The 21377-nt window shown below is 50.9% G+C and overlaps 1 protein-coding gene and 1 long non-coding RNA gene across 5 annotated transcripts in view; both read left to right on the top strand.

Annotated features, from left to right (window-relative positions):
* Positions 1 to 21377, top strand: part of DNAI1 (dynein axonemal intermediate chain 1) — a 371426-nt gene that overhangs the window by 115967 nt on the left and 234082 nt on the right. The window lies entirely within an intron of this gene.
* LOC142468823 (uncharacterized) lies at positions 514 to 2710 on the top strand. The gene is made up of 3 exons (XR_012788877.1): positions 514 to 593; positions 1595 to 1701; positions 2446 to 2710. It is a non-coding gene; the product is annotated as an uncharacterized LOC142468823 (long non-coding RNA).

Below are 21377 nucleotides of genomic sequence, written 5' to 3'. Positions count from 1 at the left end.
GAGGAGGGGAGCATGTGGGGGAGAAGCTGGTGAGGAGGGGAGCATGTGGGGAGCCGCTAAAGAGGAGGGGAGCATGTGGGGGAGAAGCTGGTGAGGAGGAGAGCATGTTGGTGAGCCGCTGGAGAGGAGGGGAGCATATGGTGGAAAAGCTGGGGAGGAGGGGAGCATGTGGTGGAAAAGCTGGAGAGGAGGGGAGCATGTGGTGGAAAAGCTGGGGAGGAGGAAGCATGTGGGGGAGAAGCTGGAGAGGAGGGGAGCATGTGATGGAAAAGCTGGAGAGGAGGGGAGCATGTATTGGAAAAGCTGGGGAGGAGGGGAGCATGTGGTGGAAAAGCTGGAGAGGAGGGGAGCATGTGGGGGAGAAGCTGGAGAGGATGGGAGCATGTGGGGGAGAAGAAATTGGAAAATGTTCCAATTTGAATCTATTTTCGGATAAAAAAAATATATTTTTATGTCACACTAACCTGACATCTACTGGAGAGGTTTTCAACACCTTTTCATCTTTAGTACTGAAAATGCGTTTCTTTACAAATCAGAAAGATGACGACACAATGTTCGTAACTGAATAGAAAGACACAGGTAAATGAGATGTGGTAAGTAATGAAAGGTGAATTACAGAAGTCTTATTAGTTTGCAACATTTTAGTTTCACGAGGCATTATTGACCTCCCCATTTGCTAGTTGGGAGTAACAGATCAGTAAAGCATTTTTTCGTTTTGCCGTTGTTATGGCAAATACAATTTGCAGGGCTTGTAGAAGTGCTGCAGGAGACTGCTGCGGTGGGCTCCCTGGCAGGCATGCAGCTCTCTGCCATGGCTTCCTCCGGGCTCTATACTAACATAATAAGCATGTGACTAATTCCCACAAGACAACCAAACGCAGAATATACAAAGGAAACACACGTGGGAACTACAAGCGCCAGCGATGAGGCTCCGCAGGGCAGACACTACAAGCGCCAGCGATGAGGCTCCGCAGGGCAGACACTTTCATGTGTGAACTCCAAGCGCCAGCGATGAGGCTCCGCAGGGCAGACACTTTCACGTGTGAACTCCAAGCGCCAGCGATGAGGCTCCGCAGGGCAGACACTTTCACGTGGGAACTACAAGCGCCAGCGATGAGGCTCCGCATGGCAGACACTACAAGCGCCAGCGATGAGGCTCCGCAGGGCAGACACTTTCACGTGTGAACTACAAGCGCCAGCGATGAGGCTCCGCAGGGCAGAAACTTTCACGTGTGAACTACAAGCGTAACCAACGCCCATTATAGTAACATAGATCAGGGGTGCGCAATCTGGGGGTCGCGAGATTTTCTAGGGTGGGGGGGCGCTTACAGAGGCACCGCGCTCTTCGCCACAACATTCAAATAAAATGCCGGGGGAGCGCACGACACAGCTGTATGTCTATTACCTTCTCTCCGGTGGCTTCAAATGACACGGTCAAATGGCAACGCGACGTCACATGACGTTGTGACGTCAAATAAAGCCACCGATGCCAGAGGAAATGTTAAGTAGGGGGAGAGGAAAGTGGGTTTTAAAATGGAACAGTCGAAAAAACCCTGACTATGTGTTGGGTATCTTTGCTTTCTCTCTCCTGTAGTTCCGCCTTGTCATGTTGATGCAGCCTCTATGATGCAAGTTATTTCTGACACTGCTGCTGCTACTGCAGCCATTGTTCTATGCAGCGCCCATCTCTGTATCCAAAAAGTAAAACAACCATTGTGTTTTTGTAGACAATCCATTTTATATCAAATGTTTAAGTACTATGTAAATGTAAAGCACAAACTGTTATGGTGATGGAGAGATTGATGGTACAAACACTGGCATCCCACAGGCCGTGTGTGTGTGTGTGTGTGTGTGTGTGTGCATGCGCGTGTGTGTGTGTGTATGTATGTACTGTATGTATATCTTTATTTATATAGTGCCAAAAGTGTACTTGGCGCTTCACAAAGAATACAGTACATACTAACATAGTAAAATAGGGGGCTGCAGAACTGATCAGGTAACCATTCCCTGGTTAACTAGTCCCTAATAGCCCAGAAGACTTGATGATGCAGTGGAGTCATAGTGGAATAGAAATAATGTGACAAAAAGTAAATCCTGTGTGACCCCGGTGGAAATTTCAATAGGGTAGGAGCAAAGATCCGCCCCAAAGTGGCCTGGCATACGTAGTCCCTAAGCTTATTGCAAGGGATAGGCATAATTGCCCTGAACTACATGTATATACCCTACCTAGTATACGTAATAACACAAGCTGTAGGTAGGAGCAGGGAAGAGGGCAGGGGTGTAGCTATAGCAGTTACCGGTGCGCCTGGTTCAGGGGATACCTGTCTGCAAAAAATCCGGAACCTAATAAAAAGAATGGATGATCCAGGGCACTGCGGAATTTCCAATAGAATTTATTACATTAGTAAAGCACAACGTTTCAACCAACTACGTGTCTCTCATCAGATGGAGACAGGCTTGGGCGGGTAGGAGGAGAGCGGAGGATGCCGGCTGCGGAGTGCGCAGCTGATCTCAGAACAGTACACAGTAGGAGAGAGGAGAACAGGGCTGCTTAACCACTTCTGGACAGCAGGTGGTGCTCCACAGCTGCTCCTCTCTACATCTCCCGAATCCGTGTGTGTGTGTGTCTGTGTTGCTGTGTGTGTGTCTGTGTTGGCAAGTGTGTGTATTTGTAATGCATATGTGTGTTTCATGCATTATGTGCATATATATGTTGTATATTTAGTGTTTTTGTAATATGTTGAATATAAATGTGAATTTGTATATGGTGTGTGCGTGTGTTACACTAATGTTGCATGTTTGGTATGTGTGTACTGTATATGGTGTAGATTTTGTGTGTGTATATATGGGGTTGAGGGAGGAGAGGTTCGGGGGAAAGGGGATGGGGGGAGAGGGAGGAGAGTTGATGGGGACGGAGTATTGGGTGGAGAGGGAGGATTGGGGAAAAGAGTGAGGATGGGGGAGGGAGAGAGTGAGGATGGGGGAGGGAGAGAGTGAGGATGGGGGAGGGAGAGAGTGAGGATGGGGGAGAGGGAGGAAAGCAAAAAAAAGGGGGGGGAGGGGAGCGCATGTGTCCCAGGAAGAGAGCTGATAATGATGAGGAGCGTGAGAGAGCTGATGAGGAGGAGGGGGAGAGATTATGAGGAGGAGGAGGAGGGGAGAAATAATGAGGGGGGAGGAGGAGGGGGCGAGATGAGGAGGTGGGGAAGAGATGATGATGGGGGGGAGAGTTGATGATGATGATGAGGAGGGATGATTAGATAGAGGATGGGGGGGCAGGGGGTTAAAAAATCACAGTCAGCATTAATATTAATGGGGCCCTGAAAAAAAATTTTGCCCGGGGGCCTGCGAATGTCGAGCTATGCCACTGGAGGGTAACATTATACTATACCCCTACCATATGTAGAGGTGAAAGGGGTAGAAAGAAGACAGTTTTGGGTAAAGCGCAGAACACGGGCATAGCGAAAGATCAGAGCTGATGTGTAGGAAGAAACAGATGAGTGGAGAGGCTTGAAGGTAAGGAGGAGGACTTTGTGGGTGTCAGGAGAATGATTTAAGGAGGAGAAAAATGTACATTATTCTAGCAGCAGAATTTTGCATAGATTGCAGAGGGGACATTTTTGAGTCAGGGAAGCCTGTTAGCAGTATGTTACAATAATCCAGACAGGAGAGAATAAGGGCATGCATTAAAGTTTTTAGCAGTATCGTGACAGAGGAAAGAGCGGATCTTAGCAATATTACGGAGGAAAAAGAGACACGTTTTTGCCATGCCATGAATATGAATGGAGAACAAAAGGGAAATTGCAGTTCCATTTTCTTACATCTTCAGTTATACACGTGCAGATCTTCTTGTTATACACGTGCAGATCTTCTTGTTATACACGTGCAGATCTTCTTGTTATACACGTGCAGATCTTCTTGTTATACACGTGCAGATCTTCTTGCACAGCTTTGTATATTCAATTTCTATTCATGCATTTTGAAATTGCTTCATTTCTTGTAATTTACTCTGTTTTTTTGTTAGGGATTAATCCAATTTCTTATGCACTTTCATCTAGAGTCTTCATAAGTTTTTCAGGATTGTTGGTTAAAGTATCCTCATGCCTCTTGAGTAAGATAAAGTAATTTTTCATACAAGAAAAAGGAGAAATCCTTAGTGCTCCATAACCCTTAGAAACATACCATTGGTCAACGGAGGCACTGTGTTTAAGTCCAAATTCATGGTCCATGGCATTTCTGATTTTTCAACTTGAAACTTTTTCAATTGAAATTCTTTGCCGTTTGTGACAGGGTGAAGTCAACCCCTATCAGTTATGCCTGGGAAACATATGTCTGAGTGCTTCATCCAGCACTCATAAGGGTTAACTCAGGTGGAAGCTAGCTAATCAGGATGTAAGCTGACACCTGAGAGCCAGCAAGATAGATAAGGATCTTGTTACCAGCAGTAGCTGGCTGTCTGAGATGAGAGCACATGGATAGATGTGCTGCTAGCCAGAAGGATACAGCACACTACTTACTGCAGCCAAAGTAAGATTTCTTTCATTTGTTTGCATGACTGCTTAAAAAGACTCTTACGGTTTGGGTATGGTTTAGCCAGCCAGCCTGCTAGCTAGGACTGCTGTGTTAGTCAGTTTTCTCCCAACATGGAGCAGGATTTATTTGCTTAAAGGGACAGTGTACCCGCATGTTATGTTGCTGTGGAGAAATAAAGCCACTGAACGTTTTCATTTATCCTGAAACTACACGTGTGGACTGTTCCCTGACCTCGGCTACAGGCCGTCCTGCCACACCGTTATTCTTGAGATTCTTGGTTCGGGGATCACTTCTTGTGTCAAAATTGTTAAGGACTGTGCTGCCTTCAATCATAGGCTTCTTGTTAGCTAAGTTGTTGAGTTATTTACCATTATATCTTTCCGATATTTAATAATTCCGTATTCAGTTGAGCACACAAAATACTTTTATTGTCTGGAGTTATTACATATAGCTATATACAATTTTCTTACGCTATACAGAATTCTTACATGTGCTTGTCACAAGATGGTGATTTTGGCATCTGTTCTTTTCTGGGAGTAACGTCCTATCCTGATTAATTCATGTCCTCTCTCCCTTGTATTATCCATCTCGCCCTGATAGTATCCTTCTCTAGTTATGCATAGACAATTCCCTACATAGACTATTCTATTTGAATATGATTTCTGAATATGGTCTTTTCACATGCTTGGGCTTCGTGACATAAAGTCACACCTCTTTATCTTTCATATAAGGAGCTCAAACATTGTCTTACAGAGATATCTTATGAGCAAATTCAGTCATAGGTAGCCCATGACAGCTGTCAGTAATAAATCTAAGTCACTTATTGGCTTCAGATATATTCTCAACAGCCGTTGTAATATTATCTCCTGCAACTCTATATCTGAAACTAGCCACATTCTTTACCATAAAGAATAACCTGTTTAGCATCTGTTTCTCCAATCACACATAAAGGGTTACGAATAGAAGGGATTTCGAACATGTCAGTCAATTTCGTTGTTGATTGCATTGGGTGCACTGCAGGTCCATTTTCTATGTGTATTCTTCTTGAAGAATGAATTTATGGTGTAGAAGTTTTCACATTCTGCAAATTCTTCCGATCTGTTTCCACGTGTTTTCCTGTTGCTGGAACGATGTATGCATATCTCTTTGTATGGCGCCATCCATAGCGCTTTACAGCAATAATACACAAGACAGAATAATAGGAGACATAATAGGAATAAACGCTCCAGCCATAAAAGTTAACATGGGGAAAACTAGTCCCTGCCCTGAAGAGTTTACAATGTAAGTGGTAAGTAGGAAGAACTTGCAGAGATAGTAGGATGGTGTTATAGTACTGTAAGTGCGTATGCAAGGGGTCATAGTGAATGCATATCAGATGTGTAGTACTAGCCAAGGAAGCTACCCAAATGCTTCAATAAAGAAGGGTGTTTTAAGATGGGCCTTAAAGGTAGAGAGTGTGTAACGCTGTGCTGCCCGCAGACCAGACCAGCCCCCAGTACTGAGGTGGGAAGGGAGTATACCACACACCCACAGCCGGGTCTGGTGAGAGAAGGATGGTTAGGTAATTGCCGAGTCCTGGGCGTCAGAGGTCCGAGTAGTGAGTCCGTAAGCCGTGGGTCAAGGGAAGGAGAGAGCAGCGTAGTCAAAGTCCGTAGCCAAGTCCAGGGGTCAGAGGTACACGTAGTCAGAGGGAAGCCGGGGTCCAAATCCAGAGAGGGTACGCAGACAAGCCGAATCAGTAACACAAACTGGAACAAAGAAGAGAGCCAGGCACAGAACTCCAAACAGCACAAGGCTACTAGAAGCTATGCAGAGCGAGGAAGGAGATGAAGGACTGGGGTAATAAAGAGTGGCTGACCAATGGAGGGCAGAGTAGGGTCGCAGAGGTGTGTCTGGGCTGTTTCAGGGATAGGCTCAGGGGCAGAAAGGAGGTGGAAGCCAGGTGTGTGGGTGGGATACGAAGTGGGGTGTTCCGCGATGGGCGGGGGGCGGGGCAGAGAGATAGAAGGTTGGGTGCGACCAACCTTCGACCCGGAAGTGCGACAGTGAGCGCTGCCGAAGGAGGTGAAGGTGGCGGCGCACAGCCGCCGGGAGCGGAGACCCGACTGGTCAATGCGGGGGCGGCAGCAGCGGGAGTCCGTCCAGGTAGGGAGGGGACGCCGCGGGGGAAGTGTCCGCCGTTTCCTTACAGGGAGACGTGCTTGACTGATATTGAGGGAAAGGGCATTCCAGAGATGTTGTTGCTGTGAGTAAGAAAAGTTTTAGGCTGAGTCCATGGTGACTGCAGCCGTGCGGAGGCGCTCTCAGGCTGAGGGAAAGCGGCTGCTTTCCCTGGCCTTAGTTCCCGCGCCATCCGGGGGCGTGTCGGTGGGGCGGCCCAGTGACGTCACGGAGCTGGTTCGCCCTCATTGGGTGAACCACTCACGTGACCGGCCCTGTGCTCCCGTGAGCGCTAAAACGGAAAAAAAAATTAACAGCTACGCCTCCGAACGCCTGCAGATGCGTTCACGAGCCCCTGCTAAAGCCGCTCTCATTGCGGCTGCAGGGGCTCACTGCAAGCGTCAGCACGGGTCAGTGCCTAAGGCTAAGGCCCCGCTCCCAGAGTCAGCGCACCTGCGCTGCTGACAGGCGGTGCGCTGAGATACACAGACCGCGATCTGCGGTCTGTAGGGAGCGGGAGCGGGAGGTGGGCGGGAGGTAGGAGGTTTGATCGGGAGGTGGGCGGGAGGTGGGCGGTTTGACAGGGAGGGGGGGCGTGGCTTGAGCGGAGGGACCCGCTACTCTCCCCCCCCTCCCTCCACGGACTCGGGCTGGAGCTGGAAGGTAAGTTTAAACACACACACGCAGGCACTCATTCATACACGCGCACACACACACACAGGCAGGCACTCACGCACTCATACACACAGGCAGGCACTCACGCACTCATACACACACACACACACAGACAGAGGCAGGCACTCGGGCACACACACACACAGACAGGCACTCACGCACTCAGACACACACACAGAGAAAGGCACTCACCTGCTTTCACTCCACACTCCTCCCCGCTCCCCGAAGCCTCTCCTCCTCCCGAAGCCTCCCCTCCCCATTGGCTCACAGCCACACACGTCACGCGTCAACGCTAGGAAACACCATTCTCTGGTGTCTCCAGCGGCTGACGCGCTACAGCGTGTAGTGCTCTGTGCAGCCAGGGGGGACCGGGACCGGCTCGCGAGGATTCCCCTGCTGGTGGGGAACTCGCTACATTGCCGCCCGCGCCAACGAGCGCAGCGGGACCGAGGCCTAAGCGCTGACCCTGGACTCAGCCTTAGGCTGATGAGGACTTTAAATACAAAAGGGGTAGACAGAAGACTTCCTTGAGCAGAACACAAGAGGTGAGCAGTTGTGTAGCGAGGAATTAGGGCTGAGATCTAAGGAGCAGAAGAGGAGTGTATAGCCTTAAAAAAAGAGGAGAATTTTTTTTTTATTTGGAGTAACAATTGATATAAGACAAGTTTTAGAGAGTTCTCCTCTTCCTCAGGTCAGTGATACTGATTTACGTCCTGGATTCCAGGACGTTAACACTGGTGTAAAATCCAAGATAGCAATCTAAAGCAGATGATGCATGGAAGGAATTGCACAGTGAATAGTAAATAAACAGACAGGGCAATAAATTGGTGAAAGAGACAGTGAGATATAGGACCATATATCTATCAGCAGTGTGCAGGGGGTGGGGGAGAGGGGTTGCATTGTAAAAATAACAGAGAGGCAGGGAGAAACATAGCAAACCATTCTGATAGTAAAAAAAAACCATATCAGCATGAAGTCCTCCTTTTTTAGTGTCAATGAGCATTATCATTTTGAGTTGTGGGGGGGGGGGGTGATGTGCAGGGGGGGTGATGTGCAGGGGGGGGTTATGTGTGGGGGGGTTATGTTTGTGTGATGTATGGGGGGTGATGTATGTGATGTGCAGGGGGGGTTATGTGTGGGGGGGTTATGTTTGTGTGATGTATGGGGGGTGATGTATGTGATGTGCAGGGGGGGGTGATTTATTTATTTATAAAATATTTTACCAGGAAGTACAGGCATACCCCGTTTTACGTACACCCGCTTTACGTACACTCGCAAGTACGTACATTTATTTTTAATTGCACCATACCCCCTGTGTACGTACGTGTGCTTCGCGAGTACGGACACCAGGGGGCGGCGTGCGTGTGCTGCGGCGGTGTGTGCCCTCTTCCGTTCCCCAGCTCTTCCTTTCCCCGACTTCAGATCACTCCCCCTCGGCTCTTCCTTTCCCTGGCTCATCCTCTCCCCGGCTATCCGATCACCACCCCCTCCCTGGCTCTTCTGATCACGCCCCCCCCCCCCCCCTGGCTCTCCTGATCACGCCTCCCCCCCTGGCTCTTCCGATCACCCCCCCCCCTGGCTCTTCCGATCACCCCCCCCTGGCTCTTCCGATCACCCCCCCTGGCTCTTCCGATCACCCCCAAACTGGCTCTTCCGATCACCCCCCCCTGGCTCTTCCGATCACCCCCCCTGGCTCTTCCGATCACCCCCAAACTGGCTCTTCCGATCACCCCCCCCTGGCTCTTCCGATCACCCCCAAACTGGCTCTTCCGATCGCCCCCCCCGGCTCTTCCGATCACCCCCCAGCTCTTCCGATCACCCCCGGCTCTTCCGATCACCCCCCTGGCTCTTCCGATCACCCCCAAACTGGCTCTTCCGATCACCCCCCCTGGCTCTTCCGATCACCCCCAAACTGGCTCTTCCGATCGCCCCCCCCCGGCTCTTCGATCACCCCCCAGCTCTTCCGATCACCCCCGCTCTTCCGATCACCCCCCTTCCCTGGCTCTTCCGATCACCCCTGGCTCTTCGATCACCCTCTGCTCTTCCGATCACCCTCTGGCTCTTCGATCACCCCCCGGCTCTTCCGATCACCCTCTGCTCTTCCGATCACCCTCTGGCTCTTCCGATCACCCTCTGGCTCTTCCGATCACCTCCCGGCTCTTCCGATCACTCCCGGCTCTTCCGATCACCCCCGCTCTTCCGATCACCCCCCGGCTCTTCCGATCATCCCCTGGCTCTTCCGATCACCTCCGGCTCTTCCGATCACCCCCGCCTTCGATCACCCCCGCTCTTCCGATCACCCTCTGGCTCTTCCGATCACCTCCCGGCTCTTCCGATCACTCCCGGCTCTTCCGATCACTCCCCGGCTCTTCCGATCACCTCCTGGCTCTTCCGATCACTTCCCTGGCTCTTCCGATCACTCCCCTGGCTCTTCCGATCACTCCCCTGGCTTTCCGATCACTCCCCTGGCTCTTCCGATCACCCCCGGCTCTTCCGATCACTCCCCGGCTCTTCCGATCACTCCCGGCTCTTCCGATCACTCCCCTGCTCTTCGATCACTCCCTGGCTCTTCCGATCACTCCCTGGCTCTTCGATCACTCCCCTGGCTCTTCCGATCACTCCCCGCTCTTCCGATCACCTCCCGCTCTTCCGATCACCCTCTGGCTCTTCCGATCACCTCCCGGCTCTTCCGATCACTCCCGGCTCTTCCGATCACCTCCTGGCTCTTCCGATCACTCCCCTGGCTCTTCGATCACCCCCGGCTCTTCCGATCACCCCCCGTCTCTTCCGATCACCTCCCGGCTCTTCGATCACCCCCGCTCTTCCGATCACCCCCGGCTCTTCCGATCACCCCCCGGCTCTTCCGATCACCTCCCGGCTCTTCCGATCACCCCCCGTCTCTTCCGATCACCTCCCGGCTCTTCCGATCACCCCCCGGCTCTTCCGATCACCCCCCGTCTCTTCCGATCACCCCCTGGCTCTTCCGATCGCCCCCCCCCCCGGCTCTTCCGATCACCCCCCAGCTCTTCCGATCACCCCGGCTCTTCCGATCACCCCCCCCCCTGGCTCTTCCGATCACCCCCCTGGCTCTTCCGATCACCCTCTGGCTCTTCTGATCACCCTCTGGCTCTTCCGATCACCCCCCGGCTCTTCCGATCACCCTCTGGCTCTTCCGATCACCCTCTGGCTCTTCCGATCACCTCCCGGCTCTTCCGATCACCTCCCGGCTCTTCCGATCACCCCCCGGCTCTTCCGATCACCCCCCGGCTCTTCCGATCATCCTCTGGCTCTTCCGATCACCCCCCGGCTCTTCCGATCACCCCCCGGCTCTTCCGATCACCCTCTGGCTCTTCCGATCACCTCCCGGCTCTTCCGATCACTCCCCGGCTCTTCCGATCACTCCCCGGCTCTTCCGATCACCTCCTGGCTCTTCCGATCACTCCCCTGGCTCTTCCGATCACTCCCTGGCTCTTCCGATCACTCCCCTGGCTCTTCCGATCACTCCCCTGGCTTTTCCGATCACTCCCCTGGCTCTTCCGATCACCCCCGGCTCTTCCGATCACTCCCCGGCTCTTCCGATCACCTCCTGGCTCTTCCGATCACTCCCCTGGCTCTTCCGATCACTCCCCTGGCTCTTCCGATCACTCCCCTGGCTCTTCCGATCACTCCCCTGGCTCTTCCGATCACCCCCCGGCTCTTCCGATCACCTCCCGGCTCTTCCGATCACCCTCTGGCTCTTCCGATCACCTCCCGGCTCTTCCGATCACTCCCCGGCTCTTCCGATCACCTCCTGGCTCTTCCGATCACTCCCCTGGCTCTTCCGATCACCCCCGGCTCTTCCGATCACCCCCCGTCTCTTCCGATCACCTCCCGGCTCTTCCGATCACCCCCCGTCTCTTCCGATCACCTCCCGGCTCTTCCGATCACCCCCCGGCTCTTCCGATCACCCCCCGGCTCTTCCGATCACCCCCTGGCTCTTCCGATCACCCCCCGGCTCTTCCGATCACCCCCCGGCTCTTCCGATCACCCTCTGGCTCTTCCGATCACCCCCCGTCTCTTCCGATCACCTCCCGGCTCTTCCGATCACCCCCCCGGCTCTTCCGATCACCCCCGTCTCTTCCGATCACCCCCCCGGCTCTTCCGATCACCCCCCGGCTCTTCCGATCACTCCCCTGGCTCTTCCGATCACTCCCCTGGCTCTTCCGATCACCCCCCGGCTCTTCCGATCACCCCCCGGCTCTTCCGATCACCCCCCGGCTCTTCCGATCACTCCCCTGGCTCTTCCGATCACCTCCCGGCTCTTCCGATCACCCCCGGCTCTTCCTATCACCTCCCGGCTCTTCCGATCACCCCCCGGCTCTTCCGATCACCCCCCGTCTCTTCCGATCACCTCCCGGCTCTTCCGATCACTCCCCGGCTCTTCCGATCACCCTCTGGCTCTTCCGATCACCCCCCGGCTCTTCCGATCACCCTCTGGCTCTTCCGATCACTCCCCGGCTCTTCCGATCACCTCCCGGCTCTTCCGATCACTCCCCGGCTCTTCCGATCACCCCCCGGCTCTTCCGATCACCCCCCGTCTCTTCCGATCACCTCCCGGCTCTTCCGATCACTCCCTGGCTCTTCCGATCACCCCCTGGCTCTTCCGATCACCCCCCCTGGCTCTTCCGATCACTCCCCGGCTCTTCCGATCACCCCCCGGCTCTTCCGATCACCTCCCGGCTCTTCCGATCACCCCCCGGCTCTTCCGATCACCTCCCGGCTCTTCCGATCACCCCCCTGCTCTTCCGATCACCCCCCGGCTCTTCCGATCACCCCCCGGCTCTTCTGATCACCTCCTGGCTCTTCCGATCACCCCCCGGCTCTTCCGATCACCCCCCGGCTCTTCCGATCACCCCCGGCTCTTCCGATCACCCTCTGGCTCTTCCGATCACTCCCCGGCTCTTCCGATCACCTCCCGGCTCTTCCGATCACCCTCTGGCTCTTCCGATCACCCCCCGGCTCTTCCGATCACCCCCCGGCTCTTCCGATCACCCCCCGGCTCTTCCGATCACCTCCTGGCTCTTCCGATCACTCCCCGGCTCTTCCGATCACCCCCCGGCTCTTCCGATCACCCTCTGGCTCTTCCGATCACTCCCCGGCTCTTCCGATCACTCCCCGGCTCTTCCGATCACCCTCTGGCTCTTCCGATCACCTCCCGGCTCTTCCGATCACTCCCCGGCTCTTCCGATCACCCTCTGGCTCTTCCGATCACCTCCCGGCTCTTCCGAACACCCCCCGGCTCTTCCGATCACCTCCCGGCACTTCCGATCACTCCCCGGCTCTTCTGATCACCCCCCCGGCTCTTCCGATCACCCCCCGGCTCTTCCGATCACCTCCCGGCTCTTCCGATCACCCCCCGGCTCTTCCGATCACCTCCCGGCTCTTCCGATCACCCCCCGGCTCTTCCGATCACCCCCCGGCTCTTCCGATCACCCCCCGGCTCTTCTGATCACCTCCTGGCTCTTCCGATCACCCCCCGGCTTTCCGATCACCCTCTGGCTCTTCTGATCACTCCCCGGCCTTTCCGATCACCCCCCGGCTCTTCCGATCACTCCCCGGCTCTTCCGATCACCCCCCAAGCCCGCTCAGAGCCTACTGCAGTGCAGCCGCTGCCCGCATCCTGTACGCCGCTGTGTGATGTGAGAGGGACATGCGGGGGGGAGGGGGGCGGTGGGTGATGTGAGAGACATGCAGGGAGGGGGGGGGTGATGTGAGGGACATGCAGGACGGGGGGATGTGAGGGACATGCAGGGAGGGGGGGGGGGGTGATGTGAGGGACATGCAGGGCGGGGTGATGTGAGGGACATGGGAGGGGGGGATGATGTGAGGGACATGGGAGGGGGGATGATGTGAGGGACATGGGAGGGGGGATGATGTGAGGGACATGGGAGGGGGGGTGATGTGAGGACATGGGAGAGGGGGGTTGATGTGAGGGACATGGGAGGGGGGATGATGTGAGGGACATGGGAGGGGGGGGGTTGATGTGAGGGACATGGGAGGGGGGATGATGTGAGGGACATGGGAGGGGGGGTGATGTGAGGGACATGCAGGGGGGGTGATGTGAGGGACATGCTGGGGGCGTGATGTGAGGGAGATGCAGGGGAGGGTGATATGAGGGAGATGCAGGGGAGGGTGATATGAGGGAGATGCAGGGGAGGGTGATATGAGGGGTGCTGGAGGAGATATGATGATGATGATAAAAATATGTAGGAGGGTCTTATAAAAATGTATTGGGGGGGTCTTTTAAAAATGTATTGGCGGGGGCATTTTTAATATGTATTGGCGGGGTGGGGTTACATGTATTTAGAGGGATGGTTTTTTTTGGTATGTATTTTGTGGGGGCAGGAGTAAGAAAAAATCAGCTGACATTAAAGATTTTCTTTCTATAAAGCCTAATGTATTTATTTTGGTTACAAATGCATTATTTACATCAGTTATGCATGTACATGATGTTTGCAGTACAGTACATGCATTGTAAAGTGGAAAAAAGGTAGTGCTTCACTTTAAGTACATTTTCACTTTACATACATGCTCCGGTCCCATTGCGTATGTTAAAGCGGGGTATGCCTGGTAATACATTGAGAGTTACCTCTCGTTTTCAAGTATGTCCTGGGCACAGAGTAAAACAAATAATACATGGTTACAAATACAGTTACATAATGAGCAGGGTATATATTATATACAAGACATTGCGTGCACAGTTAAAGAAAATATATATTATGAGCGTATGAAACAGTTACAGACCAGATTAAAGTGTGAGACAGCCTTAGATTTGGAAGAACTTAAACTGGTGGTGGATGTGAGAGTCTCTGGTAGGTTGTTCCAGTTTTGGGGTGCACGGAAGGAGAAGGAGGAACGTCCGGATACTTTGTTGAGCCTTGGGACCATGAATAGTCTTTTGGAGTCTGATCTCAGATGATAAGTGCTGCATGTGGTAGGGGTGAGGAGCTTGTTCAGGTAGCTGGGTAGCTTGCCCATGAAGAATTTAAAGGCAAGACAGGAAAGGTGAACTTTGCGCCTAGACTCTAGTGTTGATCAATCTAGTTCTTTGAGCATTTCGCAGTGATGTGTGTTGTAGTTGCATTGGAGAACAAAACGACAAATTGAATTGTAGAGGGTGTCAAGTTTGCTAAGGTGGGTTTGAGGAGCCGAGCCATATACTATGTCTCCATAGTCAATAATTGGCATTAGCATCTGCTGTGCGATACGCTTTCTGACCAGGAGACTTAGGGAGGATTTGTTCCTGTAAAGTACCCCTAGTTTGGCATAGGTCTTGGTTGTCAGGGTATCAATGTGCATCCCGAATGTTAAGTGGGAGTCAAACCATAAGCCCAGGTATTTAAAACTAGTGACAGATGTTAGGGTTCTAATCAGGAGCTCAGTCACTGGAAGCTTTACAAATTTAGTCTTGATCCCAAATACCATTGTTACAGTCTTGTCAGTGTTTAAAAACAGTTTGTTTTGGGAAATCCAGTTTTCGAGTCTCAAAAAGTCAGACTGAAGTATGTGTTGAAGGTCAGAGAGGCTATGACTGTGTGCATATAGGATTGTGTCATCTGCATACATGTGTATTGAGGCTTCCTTACAAGCTGTGGGAAGATCATTAATGAACACTGAGAAGAGTAGGGGCCCCAGAACAGAGCCTTGCGGGACACCACAGGTGATATCCAGGGGGTTGGAGTTAGAGCCCGAAATGGACACATGTTGGGATCTTCCTAATAGGTAGGACTGAAACCAGTTTAAAGCATGTTTCCCTATTCCAGAGCTCTGGAGTTTGTTAAGCAGGATAGCATGATCGACTGTGTCAAAAGCCTTTGCAAAATCTAGGAATACTGCACCAGTGAGTTGTCCCCGTTCCATTCCACACTGGATTTCATTGCAAACTTTTAGCAGGGTAGTTACGGTGGAGTGTTTGGGGCGAAATCCAGATTGGAATTGGCTAGGGAAAGTTGTCTTGGTGTAGAAATCGCTTAATTGGGATTGGACACATTTTTCCATGACTGGATAGAATTGGGAGAAGTGAGATTGGCCTGTAGTTTGAGACAGTGTTTTTGTCCCCACTTTTGAAGATTGGGACAACTCTGGCAGTTTTCCAGGTCTTAGGGATACGGCCTGCAGACAGGATAGAGTTGACTATGGACGCAATTGGTTTGGCAATGGCTGGGGCACCAAGTCATAGGAAGGCGGGTACACATTGGCTGCTTAGTTTTAGTTTGAGGAGCACTTGTATAATCTCCTCTTCAGATACTGGGCCAAATTGAAAATTGTGGGCAGTGTTGGGAGGGGGTGGGACTGTAGGGATACTCCCAGGATGAGATTCATGTTTGGGGTTTGTGCTGCGTTTCGCTAATAAGTTAGTGGCACACCCCACAAAGTAATCATTGAATGCATTTGCAATGTCAGTGGGGTTTGTCAGAGTAATATCCCCCTTAGTGATATTACTTGGTTGTTGATGGTTAGGAGGCTGGAATATATGGTTGATAACCTTCCAGAAGTTAGCTGGGTTTGATGTATTCTGGTGGAGATTGTCAGAGTAATATTGTGCTTTTGCATGCCTTTTTTCCTTGTGCACATGTTCCGCATGCATCTGTAGTGATTGAGATCCTTGGTAGTGCCAGTTACTTTGTAGCTTTTCTACAAGGCATCCCTGAACTGGTAGAGTGCTATAAGGTCAGGTGTAACCCATGGAAGGTGGGCCCCCCGTACCCTTATTTTGCGTAGTGGAGCATGGGTATCGCAGAGTTTTAAGAACTCGGATTGGAAATAGTCGAGCGCAGAATCAGGGTCGGGAATTAAATCGATTCTGTGCCATGGGCAGTTGGTAAGGTCATCCAGAAACTGTTGTGGGTTAAAGTTTTTAAATGTTCTAGTGAGGAGAACTTTAGGGCTTTAATGGGGCGGTTTAATTTTCCTTACACAGTACACTATTGCATGGTCACTGAAAATATCAGGAAGGATGCCAGAGGATTGGATTCTGCTGGGGTTTGAGGAGAGAAACCAGTCTAGCAAGGAATGGTTATGCGATTTCAGGTTTGTCCGTGTGGGTTGGGAAATGAGTTGCGATAGGTTAAGTGACTTGAGTTGTATCTGGATTTTGTGGTTTTTAGGGTCAAGCCAATTGAAGTTGAAATCCCCAAGAACTAGCAGCTCACTCTTCTCATTCAGAGGAAATGGAGCCAAGAAATTGGATGATATCAGTCAAGGATTGTAGTGGGGCTTTAGGGGGGCGGTAGATGCCAGCAAGCGAGATGGGCTTAGAAAAGGGGAGGCAGATTCTGCCAACTAGGATTTCAAAAGAGGGTGGGCTTGGTGGGCAATTTAACAGTGTAAATTGTAATGTGTCTGCAATATAAAATAACACCCCTACTCCTCTCTTTGACCTATCTCTCCTAAAAATGGAGTATCCCTGAATGGCAATATTTGCATCAGGGGTTTTAGGGGATAGCCATGTTTCTGTAAGAACGATGGCTTTGGGTTTATGCATAAGGCACCATGCCCTTAGTTCGTCCAGTTTGGGCAGCAGGCTCCGGATGTTTATATGGGTGACAGATAGCCCTTTTTGGAATTTAAAGGTGGAATTCTCAGGGGCATGGGACAGAGCTGAAATGGGAGGACCTGGGTTAGGTTCAATATCACCTGCTAAAGAGAGTAATAGTATGAGTAGAAATTTGGGTAGTTGTTTGCAAGTTGTAGATTTGTGGTGTTTGCCATTTGAGTGAGCAGTGGTTGGTGTGCTGGTTTTTAGAGTTTTCCACCAACATTCAGTAGATAGTGCAAGGCTTTTGAGTAGTCCAGGGTGTATGGTGATGTTGGGTGTGGGCCAGGATGGAGGAGTTTGTAGTGGATAGAGGGAGTAACATCTCCATGAGGCCAGGAGAAAGAAAAAAGTTAAAATACATAGCAGGTTCATGATGCCTGAGGTAGGCAGTGCTGCAAGGAGCTGTTGTGAGCAAAGTGAGTGTGAGCAGACTAAACAGCGTGTGTGCCTGTTCCTTGTCAAATGTTTAGCTGTATTGCAATGCTAGAGTCAGTTCAGGGTTTCAGTGTATTGTGCAGTCAGTTTTGGGAGAGACTGCAGTAAATAAGTTGTAAAGGGGTGGGGGGTTGAAATAGGCAGGTTAGCAAGCATGGGATCATAGTGTGAACTGAATAGCATACCGTTTGTTGTCTTGAGTAAAAGAGTGTGCAGTAGATCCAGTCCCCAGTCACCTCTAGTCAAACTATAGTATAACTGTATTTATCACTTAAAAAGCTCAGTTTAAATGCCTCACTGTCTAATGCCGATTGCAGTTCCTGCAAATTGCAGGAGAGGTGTTGGTATTATACAGATAAAGCAGTCACATGACCCTGTTGGTCAATTAACAGCACATAGTTAAAAGGAAAAAAAAAACCCCACTTTTTAAATTCAAACATACTAACTTATATCAATTCTACAAGGCCAGAGTCAGTCTTTTACACAGGGTTTGCACATCAGGAACATACTTATATCAATTCAATGATGTGTGTGATGTGCAGGGGGGTGATATGTGTGATGAGTGGGGGTGATGTGTTTGATGTGCGGGGGCTGTGATGTGGAGGGGGGCATTATGTGTATGGGAGAGGGGTGTGGGGGCATATGGGAGAGAGGTTTGTGGGAGAGAGAGAGGGGGGGGGGTCTCGCAAGGCCGCTGATACTGGGATTGGGTGGGGGAATGGGAGAGCGAGCTGGGTGGGAGAGGGCAGAGATGAAGGTGTGAGAGAGAGGGGGAGTTTCACAAGGCCGCCGAGTAGAGGGAGAGGGGGATTGGCCCGGTATTAAAGGGGTTACACCCCATATGGCCACCCCCTGACCTCACTTGGGAGGCAAGGGGTTAACTGGACTGCGGTCCAGTAATGTGTTTTTACCCTGCTTCAGCACCCAAATGTGTATTCCCCTGTAAACATGTATTCCCCCCATTCCGGTGTCTGCACCAATACTCACACTGGGATCCGTTCGGGAGGAGAAGGGTTAATAGTTAGGAAGTGATTATAGCCCTTTGTTCCATTTTCCCACCTTTGCAGGCTCCATTTTGCAGCTCTCCTTAGGTCGCCATTGCAGCTCAAATGGCGAATCCGGCGATTTGTGCCCGTTTCAGTAGAAGACCTGCAGGTGGCGCACGAGAGGAGGAGCGGCGTATTCCCATTGTAAGTCAATGGAGCCATTCACTTCAATGGGATTCCTCGTCGCCAAGCTCCAGGAACGGGTTGGCAGCCATCCAAACCGCAGACCGCAGAAGCGGATACAATATCTAAAAAAGAGCTTTTGATCACACTAGGTCAAGTTCAAATACAATTGGCGTGGGAAACTTAGGTTCTAGGGCACCCAGGAATAAAATTATTTTTGCCCCTAGACCTAGGAACCCCCACACTCGATCACCACCGGGTCCGAGAATTAAGGACCCCCGTAAAGGGTCACGCTCGCCACGAGGGTCGCGCCATTGACTCTAATGGCGGAGGTAAGAGCCGCGAGTGAAAACGGCTAAGTCAGAATGAGCAGAAACCTGGAACCCATAACTCCGGTTCTGTTCAACCTAGAGGGTTGAGATTCGGCCACCATGTAGTCCTTGTTCCGGCAGGATTGCATGGCAAATATCGACCCTCTTGGGGCAACAGAACGGAGTCAGGGTAATTGCAAAGTTTGGGTTTCTGCCATTGACTTTCATGGCGGAAAAAAGCCTTGTGTTCCAAAAGGGCTTTTAAACTGTAATTTGGTATCTCCGGTCCGGTGGGACGCAGCGAGCTGAAACTTGGCCACCATGGAGCATCCCCTCCGGCATGAGGGTCTGGCAAGTTTCGTCCCGCTCGGCCCAGCCGAACGGAATATTTTAATATATATATGCATTAAGAACTGTACAGTATTTCAAAGCGGGGATAAAAGCCCGCGAAAGGTACTGGCTCTGTTTAATGTAAATGCTCAGAGGGCGACCCATTGTCTAAAACAGACCCCCTGATCAAAGGCTCAGCCACTCTGGCTGTATACATTAGGGCGGAGAAACGCAGGACTTGAGTGGTCTGTAAGTGCTATAATTCACACCTACAGACAAGGGGTTTTCTGACCAGATCCACGTCTGGTAGACTTATAGGCACCCTGACTTTTGTGTGGGGCTCAAGAAATGAGACCCCAAGGGCCAGAAGTACGCATGTGCCAACTAGCTGGGGGGCATGATCTAACAATGTTCTCACGTTAGCTGGCAAGGAAGGATTGGGTGCAGATAATTGTCCTCCAATGACTTGCTCTCAATGCCAAGGTATAGGACTGAGACCACATATAAACCAGTGTCAGCCCTATGTCCAATGTCTTCGATTTTACCAACTACTTGATTCCTGATTGCTGTATGAATTGCCAATCCTGTACCTGATTGCTTCATTACCCAACCCCTAAGTAAGTGTTATATCTTGTCTGTTATTTGTATCATCTTGTGTGTTCACCTATTTAAGGAATAAACTATCTTTATTATATCTAAGTCGTGTTCAATTCAACCCAGATATTTGTGTATATTATATCCTATCACAAGTTACCGTGACAGGCTAATACTGGGGTTGGGATGGGGAATGGGAGAGCGAGGTGGGTGGGAGAGGGCAGAGATAAATGTGTGAGAGAGAGAGGGGGAGTTTCACAAGGCCGCCGATACTGGGGGTGGGATGGGGAATGGGAGAGTGAGGTGGGTGGGAGAGGGCAGAGATGGAGGTGTGAGAGAGGGGGAGTTTCACAAGGCCGACGACACTGGCGATGGGGGGGGGGGGCAGTAGAAACTATAGTCCTGGGCCCCAGGAAAGCTGTCTGCGGCCCTGTTTCTGCATTTCCTCTGGGGCATGGTTGTATGTAGCCACTAGTGGTATGCATGTGGTTGTTTCTTTTTGTATTGGAGCAGGTGTTCACATGTCGCTTTTAAATGCAGATGTGGTTGTTTTGGCAATAGTCTTTATATCTCTTCTGAATGATTCAGTCAGGATTGTGAGGTGTCTGTTTCTGTCTTTAGTGTCCGAGCATATGTGGTGATCTTATAGCCCGTCTGTGTATGATGGCTCATTTTGTATGAATGGGATGAAAGCTGGAGTTATGGAGGTAACTACATCCGTCTGTGGGTTTCTTGAATACAGATGTGTACCGTTTGCCATTATTTAGTGTTACTGTTGTATTATGATATAACAGAAACAAAAAAGAAGCGCATGGAGGGACACTGTTAATAAAAATAATAATAATAATAATAGCATGTTCTTGTATAGCATTGCTAGTTTTACGTAGCGCTTGACACAGACATTTTGCAGTCATCCTAGCAGGACTCAGATGTTAACCTGAACCTCGGTTCCAGACGATGTTAGGGGCATTCCCATCCGCATAAGGGGAAAGGAGAGATGGGAACACAAAGTTCAGAGCGAGTCCTATTCCTTAACAGGGAAACCCACAGATCAGCTGTAGAAACCGGTCATGCATACCGCCATAGGGGGACGTTGACTCCAGACGTCCGTCGTCACAACGTCATATGTCACGGAATTCAGACTCAATGCCTCAACATGTTTCACGTCTATAACGCTTCATCAGGGGCGGAGTCATTGGCTCCCGGAGTGGCTGTATTTATACCAATCCATAAAGAAGCCTGAACCAATAGGATGGGTATCCTTCCGCTATTCAAACACTTACTTAACTAAAACAATTACATGAAACATACCATAAACAAATTGTGAGGTGTCTGTTTGTGTCTTTAGTGTCCGAGCATATGTGGTGATCTTATAGCGTCTGTGTATGATGGCTCATTTTGTATGAGTGGGATGAAAGCTGGAGTTATGGAGGTAACTATATCCGTCTGTGGGTTTCTTGTATACAGATGTGTACAGTTTGCGTATTGAGTGTTGCTGTTGAAACCAGAAAGATCACTAGATTTGCTGAATAATCTATTTTGAGCTCAATAGATGGAGGGAATTAATTGAAGGACTTGTGAAATTGTTTTAGA

This window comes from Ascaphus truei, chromosome 1 (assembly GCF_040206685.1).
Source record: "Ascaphus truei isolate aAscTru1 chromosome 1, aAscTru1.hap1, whole genome shotgun sequence".
Taxonomy (NCBI): domain Eukaryota; kingdom Metazoa; phylum Chordata; class Amphibia; order Anura; family Ascaphidae; genus Ascaphus; species Ascaphus truei.
The sequence above is the reverse complement of the archived record's forward strand: the minus strand, read 5'-3'. Positions and strand labels throughout refer to the sequence as shown.